Genomic DNA, 8,826 nt, shown 5'->3' with positions numbered 1-8,826 from the left:
GACACATTGCATCATAGCTTATTTGTGTTTATCCCGGTTACCATGAGACTCTCAAGACTCTCAGATGATGTTTGTTTGTCACCTGGATTCTCATTCCCATATCGGTCTGTACATCCCCCAGTCTGACCCAATATCCCATCCTTCCTGACTCCTCAGACCCTTCCACTCTGCCCTTGGAAACTCATGAGTCTGCCATAAGCGGAATTCACAGTATTCTCAAGCTCTTTTGGAAAATTGCTGTAGCCAAAAACTGACTCTCCCCTGAGGCCACTGACTTCCCGGTAGCCTCTCATCTGGTGGTTGTTTCTTTTCCTCACTTCCCACCTACCACTGGAGGTGGGGGTAGGTGTCGTTTCTGCTGCTCATCACCACTTCCAGATCATTGTTCCTTCCTTATCCCGAAAGAAGCCAGTTCCTTCAGACCTACCACCCATTAATTGCTGCCGTCTTCAGCCCCTTGTGCTTCAATTCATTCATTGAAGATAAAAGTACCTTGTTTTGCATCTTTCTTTTCATCCTAGTCTTGCCATCATTCTCTGTATTACCACATGGCTGATTCGTCTCACTTCCTGGCCTCGCAGTTCCTTGACCACCTCCCCTTTCAATGATTTTTTCCCTTTACTTCACTCAGCCACAATCCCCGGTGGTCATACACTAGACCCGTGCTGTCCAAAACAGTAGCTGCTAGCCACAGGTGGTTATTCTAATTTGAATTTAATGAAATAAAGGAAACACGTTATTCCCTCAGTAGCACTAGCACATAACAGCCCCATAGCCATTTGTGGCTTGTGGCTTACTACTGGACTAAGCAGACACAGAACAGCTCCATCATTGCAAAACAGCTCTGTAGGATTATGCGTGATGGTAATTCATGCTCCCAGACTACCATCTTACATAGTCGTAGCTCACTCCCTGGAATACCTGACTTTAATAATTCTTTGACTCTACCAGGACCTTCAATCCGTTGGCCTCAGCACTTTCACTGCCCAGGATGCTTCTCGTAGCCTCACTTTCTCCCTTACCCAACTTAAATCACGGTCCATCATTTCAGCCCCTGGCATAAATCCTCAGCTTCCTCACTCCCATTTTCCTCTGTCCTACTCAGACAGAACAACACCACCCCAGGTTAAATCTCTCTTCCTAATGCTGTAGCTACATCCAAGGAGCTGACTGTAGCTTAAGAAAAATTGTAACTGTACTGACTGTCTTACTTGAAATCGATGACCATAAATCTCAAGTGGGTTCTCAGTGAGCCCTACTATTTCACAAGTCAATTCACAAGTCCTAGGGTAACTAGAGGTTCCAATCTCAGCTTTGGTGGGAGAGCCACTTTCCAGGTTTGTTCTAAGTTTCAGTACTGCCTCAACCCTAGGGGTGGAAGCTATTTTTTACATCTGCTATTTCTGTCTTCTTAGAGTTCTCTTTTACCAGTTAATAATTATTAATACTCAGTTTCTCTATCCTGATTACTGGTGGGGTTTCTGTCTCCTGACTACATCTTTATTGACACAGTGGTATTAACACAGGTCAGATAAATAAACCAATAGAAGAGAGTAGGGGGCCCCTAAATGGACTCATGTTATTTGTGGACATTTGATTTATGACAGAGTTGACTCTGCAGAGCAGTGGTGAGAAAAATGCTCTCTTCAATAAACGGAGCTGCCTTCACCAGCTCTCCTACTACCCGTCCCCACTGCACTGTGTCCACCTCGATGGCCTTTGTTTGGACACAGCAACCATGCGCCTGCCTCAGAGCCCCTCTTCTGTTATTCTCTTGCTTGAAATGTTCTTCCCCTGGGTATCCCCATAGCTTCATTAGCTCTGCGCTCAAATCTTAGCTCCTCAGGGGGATTTTCCCTCTGAAAAGTGGGAAATCCAAAATATCATTTCCAGGTATTCTTTAGTCCCTGACTTCATTTTATATTTCTTCAGAGTACTTTTCCGCTAACTTTAAATATTTATGTTTGTTTGTTGGTTGTCTTTCTCTTAAAAGGTAAGCTCCATCAGGAATTACATTTTTAAAAATTTTACTGCTGTATGCCCAGCATTTAGAATAGTCTCCAATAGGGGTGGCCCGTTAGCTCAGTGAGTTAGAACGTGGTGTTCTTAACAATGAGGTTGCCAGTTCGATCCCCACATGGGCCACTGTGAGCTGCGCCCTCCACAACTAGATTGAAACAACTACTTGACTTGGAGCTGATGGGTCCAGGAAAAACACACTTAACTAAATAAAAGTTTAAAAATAAAAAAAGAATACTTTCCAGGAAATAGTTGTTGAATGAACAAACAAACGAATGAATGAATGAGTGGATCTTGCTGACCCGGGGGCACGTGGGACCTGGCATTTATTTGGGTTACATGCACCTATTTGCTAAACTGTTGTTTTAGCCTCACCCTGGGGAAGGTTCTGCTGCTTACTGGTGTCAGGCTCTTTAAGAATACCTGTCTTAGAGACTGATTGCCATTCTACTGAACATTTTAAAACTTGATGTTGAAACTGTAAGTCAGATTATTTCAATTCCATGCTTTAACCCTCACATGACTTCCCACTGCATGTGGAATAAAATTTAAACTCCTTTTTCTGGCCTCTTGAACCTGACACTATCTGTCCTCTTTCTATTTTTCTGGCCTCTTCTCTTTGCATTCCACCTCTGATCTTTCTCCTCCAGCCACGCTTTGCTTCCTTCTGTTCTTTGAACAACATCCTGGCCCATTCTTTAGAATCTTTAAACTTGTGTTTCCGTCTGCTTAGAACACTGTCCTCAGATTTTCACTTGCTTAATCCTTTGTCATTCAGTGCAAAGATCACCTGGACATAGAGGTCTTTCTTGGTCTCTTCATCTCCCTGCTTTATTTTCCATGCAGCATTTGTCACTCCTTAAATATTATCTTACCCTGTTTCCCTGAAAATAAGACCTAGCCGGACAATCAGCTCTAATGCATCTTTTGGATCAAAAATTAATGTAAGACCCGGTCTTATTTTACTATAATAGAAGACCGGGTCTTTGACATAATATAATGTAATATAATATAATATAATGTAATATAATATATATAATATAATATAATATAATATAATATAATAATACCTGGTCTTATATTAATTTTTGCTCCAAAAGACACATTAGAGCTCATGGTCCGGCTAGGTCTTATTTTCGGGGAAACACGGTATTTAATATATACACCCTGATGTTCATTGCAGCACTATTTACAATATCCAAGATATGGAAGCAACCCAAGTGCCCATCAGTAGACGATTGGATAAAGAAGATGTGGTACATATATACAATATTACTCCAACGTAAAAAAGAATGAAATCTTACCATTTGCGACAACATGGATGGACCTAGAAGGTATTATGTCAAGTGAAACAAGTCAGACTGAGAAAGACAAATACCATATAGTCCCACCTATATGTGGAATCTAAAGAACAAAATAAATGAACAAACAAAACAGAAATAGATTCATAGATACAGATAGCAAACTGATGGTTGCCAGAGGGAAGGGAAGTTGGGGATCTGGGTGAAAAAGGTGAAGGGATTAAGAAGTACAAATTGGTAGTTACAAAGTAAAGTACAGCGTAGTGCATATGTTGCAACAACTATGTATGGTGCCAGGTGGGTACTAGACTAATTGTAGTGATCACTGCATAAATTATATAAATGTCCAACTATTATGCTCTACACTTGAAACCAATATAAAATAATATTGAATGTCAACTGTAACTGAAAAAATATATAATTAAAAATTATGTTATTTATTTGATAAATTGCTTATTCTGTTTCCCTTCATATTTTTGTGAAGATGCATACATGAGACAACTGTTATAGCAACGATAGGCAAATGGGTGGACAGATGGAAGGATGGATGGATGGGGTCATATCTGACCAGGGTCTTAAAGACTGCATAAGGCTTAGCTTTGTCAACAGAGTGGAGGTTGAGGTGAAGAATTTGCTTTCTGGGCAGAAGAAATAATATATGTGAATTCCTTATGACACGGAAACTGCCCTTGAAAACTGTAGTGTGGTGAGACCAGAGTATAGGATCTGTCTGCAGGTTGGACAGGCCTGGAAATGAGTCTGGAAAGGTCAGCAGAGGCTAAGTTATGAAGAGCCTTTTGTACTTTGCTAAGTAGTGTGGAATGAGTCCCGTAGGTGGTGGAGCATCTTTGAAGAGTTTAAGAGTGATATGATCTGGCTTCATTATGAAAAGTTTGTTTCCTTGCATATTGTCTCTAACTCTTACGACCAGAGTAGCTATTGTTGGCCAGCTACGTGGGGAATGGTGTTTGGGAAAATACCTTGTCTCCTTCTTGGTGGGCCAGGATTCTCACCATGCTTACTTACCCAGTGCCTAGGTAGGGAAGGTGATACATCAAGGACAGGTAATGTCAGAGCCCGAATGGGACTCTGTGGGTAGAGGGCCCTAGAACTCAGTCTTGAAAGGTTTTTTTTTTTTTTTAAATTGCTCTTAAGATTAGAAGGAAGCCTGCCTTTGCCTCAAATGTCAAGGCGTTCTGTAGGTGAATTTTCTACTGGAGGTGAATCGATGCCAATTTGAATTCATCCAATAAACTCTGGAAAACAAAATCAAATTATTGGCCTTCTTTCCCCTAGCAGTTCAAGTGAGCTGAATACTTTGCCTTGTGTTCAGACACCTGGAGGGAAAAACGGACAGCTTCTGGGGTGAAAGAAGTGAGCAGAGAAAAGGGATGAAACCTTGAGATGGAGGCGGGGTCTGTGGTTTCACGGATTCTGGACAGGATTCTAACACCAAGCACAACAGTCCTGTGGCAGAGCTCTTAAAACAATAGCGTAACTGACGTTTGTAAACTTTTTGTCATTTGGGAAAACATTGCGCAAACACATAGCCTGGGGTACCTTGCGCACTGCTCTTCAGTGATTGGACACTAGAAAGTGTGATGAAAACCTCTTTAAAAGGTTATAAGTTGAGAATGGGCCCTGTTTTTCGGGGGGAGGCAGTGGCGGCGGGGACACGGATCCTGCCGTCCTGGGCACCTGAGCTCTAGCTCCCCCCAGCGAGCGCACGTCCTTTGGTGCCTAGACGAGAGCCCGCTCTTCTTCCTCCGGGAGATGCGTTTGTTCCGGGCTCGGGGGCTCTGTGGGAGTTCATGCTGCGAAGGAGTCTCCTGGCCCCGCTTTAATCGCCTTGTGCCGCCGCAGCGCCAGCTCCGTCGCGGGCGGTGAGCCTCCCGGATCCCCTTTCAGCCCCTGGAGGCGATGACCGGGGAGAAGATCCGCTCACTGCGGAGGGACCACGAGCCCAGCAAAGGAGAAGGGGACCTGCTGGACTCGGGGATGAAGACGCGGCGGCTGCCGTCGGCGGCACCTTTACCGGAGGCAGGACTGGCACCGGCGGCAGCGGCAAGGTCGGCAACGCCTGTCGTAAGAGCTTCAGAAACCATCACCACGGGCTGCAGCTGAAGACCGCTCCGGCCTCCTCGCATCCCCCCGGCGCTCCGGCCCTGCCGCGGCGTAATTCCTGCGTAACCACCACCTCCGCGTCCCAGACTCTTCCAGCGGGCACCAACCCCACCGCTGTCCTCGCAGATGGAGGCAGTTGCCTCGCACACCACCCGGTGCACGAGTGCGTCTTCAAGGGGGATGTGAAGAGGCTCTCTTCTCTCATCCGCACGCACAGTATCGGGCAGAAGGATAATCACGGAAACACTCCTTTACATCTTGCTGTGATGTTAGGAAATAAAGAATGTGCCCATTTACTTTTGGCTCACAATGTTCCAGGAAAGGTGAAACATGCTCAGGGGTGGAGCCCGCTGGCGGAAGCCATCGGCTATGGAGATAGACAGATGATTACAGCTCTTTTAAGGAAGCTTAAGCAGCAATCCAGGGAAAGTGTTGAAGAAAAACGACCTCGGTTAGTAAAATCCCTGAAAGAGCTAGGTGACTTTTCTCTAGAACTTCACCGGGATTTTCAAAGCTGGGTGCCTTTACTTTCCCGAATTCTGCCTTCTGATGCATGTAAAATATACAAACAAGGTATCAATATCAGGCTTGACACTACTCTCACAGACTTTACTGACAGGAAGTGCCAACGAGGGAATTTACGCTTCATTTTCAATGGGGAAGCAGCACCCTCTGAATCTTTTGTAGTATTAGACAATGAACAAAAGGTTTATCAGCGACTACACCACAAGGAATCAGAGATGGAAACAGAAGAAGAGGTTGACATTTTAATGAGTAGTGATATTTACTCTGCAACTGTATCAACCAAATCAATTTCTTTCACACGTGCCCCAACAGGATGGCTTTTTTGGGAAGATAAAACAGAAAGAGTAGGAAACTTTTTGGCAGATTTTTATCTGGTGAATGGACTTGTTTTAGAATCAAGAAAAAGAAGAGAACATCTCAGTGAAGAAGATATTCTTCGAAATAAGGCCTTTATGGAGAGTTTGAGTCAAGGTGGAAACATAATGGAACAGAATTTTGAGCCAGTTTGAAGACAGTCCCGTACCCCTCCTCCTCAGAACACCATTACCTAGGATGAATATATATCTGCTGAAAATGGAAAAGCTCCTCATCTGGGTAGAGAACTGATGTGCAAAGAGATTAAGAAAACATTTAAAGCCACGTAGCCACGAGCCAGGAATTTCCCTTGAGAATTGAGTTATTATTGAATGTTTTGGAAGTCATCGCTCCCTTTAAGCACTCTAACAAGCTTAGAGAATTTGTTCAGATGAGGCTTCCTCCAGGCTTTCCTGTAAAACTAGATATACCCGTGTTTCCTACGACCACAGCCACTGTGACTTTTCAGGAGTTTCGATATGATGAATTTGATAGCTCCATCTTTACTACACCTGACGACCACAGGGAAGACCCCAGCCGTTATCCTGATCTGTAACTGACACGGAACACACTGTAATCTAACCAAGCAAAACAAGAGAATGTAGAGACTGCAGAATGAATCCAAACAGGAGGGACAGATGCTTTCAGTGAAGAAAAGGGAATTACACTGAATCGACACATCAGTAGTACGATATAGTGAAATGGGCCTCGAATAAGAATTTCAGCAAGTTTCCTGGTGTGACATTTTCAGTCTTTTTAAAAATATACATATTATAGTGTAATAGATTGACACCTTAATGACCCAAAGTACTTCTTATGTAAAACAGCTATGAGTGCTGTGATTTGTTTTTAAAAATTTTTACACTTCTTGTGAAATATATGTGCATATAAATATATCTGTATCTATAGCTATATCTAAAACACTCCTGGACCATTAACATAAATTAAATGTCTTAAGAGATATGAAACCCTTTTAAACTTGTCATCTTATAGTCAAGGTGACATTTATAAATACTCCTTCAGCTTTGTTTTCATAAAATGTAAACTATGAAACATTATGTATAGTTCAGTAATTTGAATGTTTGTTCAATATAATGAACTAGAAGGAATGCAGTTTTCTGTCGATGAATGAACCAGATGGTAACCATTAAACAATTGCATTTATATGTTGCAATACATTCAGGAGTGTTCACTCTGCAGGGAATAAGGTACCTCCTTTAGCACCTTAGTGCAATTCATTGTGGTGCTATTTGTTTTTACCTGAATTCTTTCTTCAACGGAAAATGTTTGTTACTAATCTTCTTTTCATAGAACCTGTATTTTTTTTTTCTAAACTTGAGTTTAAACGTCTTTTTTTTTGTGTGTTCATGGTAAGGTATGGTTAGCATGCTTAAAGGTATTCCTCTTCCAAATCTCAGCACTTTAAAAAAAAATTCCAAAATTTTAAACTTGCTTCCTGGAAAGTATACATCATTCTGATTATTTTGTTTGCTTTTAGTGGACTATGGATGCATTCGTGTCAGTTTTAAACCCACATATTTTGGACATCCCTACATATTTAATGCTTTCAAAATAAGGTAAAAACATTTTACATACTGAAAGAATATATTTGTTATCAGTTAAATTCCAGAAACGTACATAAGATTGACAATTCCTACTGTTTATATTGTAAGTCACAAGAAAATATTTATTGGTTTTAATTATCTCCAACGTGTTAAAGTCATGCATTACTCATTTTTGCACTTAAAACTTTTTATATTTATTCCAAGATGGTTTGATGGTCCGAGAATTAAAATAAATTAGGAAGAATATGTATCACAGTCATAAAATGTTATGTTGTATTAAAAACCTTAGCTAAAGAAATGCTTTTTAAAAATGTACCCTGATAAATGTGTCAGAATGCATCTGTCGGGTTTTATAGAGTGACCAGTAGTTTAAACTTTTTCCAGGATTTTAAATAATTTGAATGAGTTTAGAGACTTTTATTGAAGCGATGATTATTTACAAATCCAGAGCATCAATCGTAAGAACATTTTTATAATAAACATCTTAAAAGCTGCATCTTCCATGCTGATAACATACTACATTGCATATGTTGACATTTTCTTAAATACATTTTAAAATGAAGAAGAATAATCACAGTTAAAAGTTCAAAGACCTATTACTACCAGATGTGGGTCTGTTGAATTTTGTGGAAAGAGTTGGTAAAGGAGACTAGGTTTATGGAATATAAGTTGATCCCTATTATTTTGGGAATGCTTATAGATCATGGAACTTGAAATATTGAGACACTGAACGGCAGTGATCACCGTTGCTTTTAGGCTCCCTTACTCTGTGGGAGGATGGTATACTTTCAGGACTATACTATAGAGTTTTTCATAGGTACAGGTAACTTAGTGGGGGAAATAAACATGGTAAATGCCAGCTGGGGATTTATCAATTTCATAAAAGCTGTGAATATTTTGCTGGGGTACACTGGAGGTAGGAAGACTACTGAAAACTT

General features: G+C 41.3%; 1 pseudogene; it reads left to right on the top strand.

Moving 5' to 3' along the window:
- Positions 1 to 5,240: 5,240 nt before the first annotated feature.
- On the top strand, positions 5,241 to 7,898 carry LOC117013604 (ankyrin repeat domain-containing protein 13C-like; annotated as a pseudogene).
- The last annotated feature ends 928 nt before the right edge of the window (positions 7,899 to 8,826 follow it).

Source organism: Rhinolophus ferrumequinum, chromosome 21, assembly GCF_004115265.2.
Source record: "Rhinolophus ferrumequinum isolate MPI-CBG mRhiFer1 chromosome 21, mRhiFer1_v1.p, whole genome shotgun sequence".
NCBI lineage: Eukaryota > Metazoa > Chordata > Mammalia > Chiroptera > Rhinolophidae > Rhinolophus > Rhinolophus ferrumequinum.
Note: the sequence above shows the minus strand (reverse complement) of the source record. Positions and strands in the feature narration are given on the sequence as shown.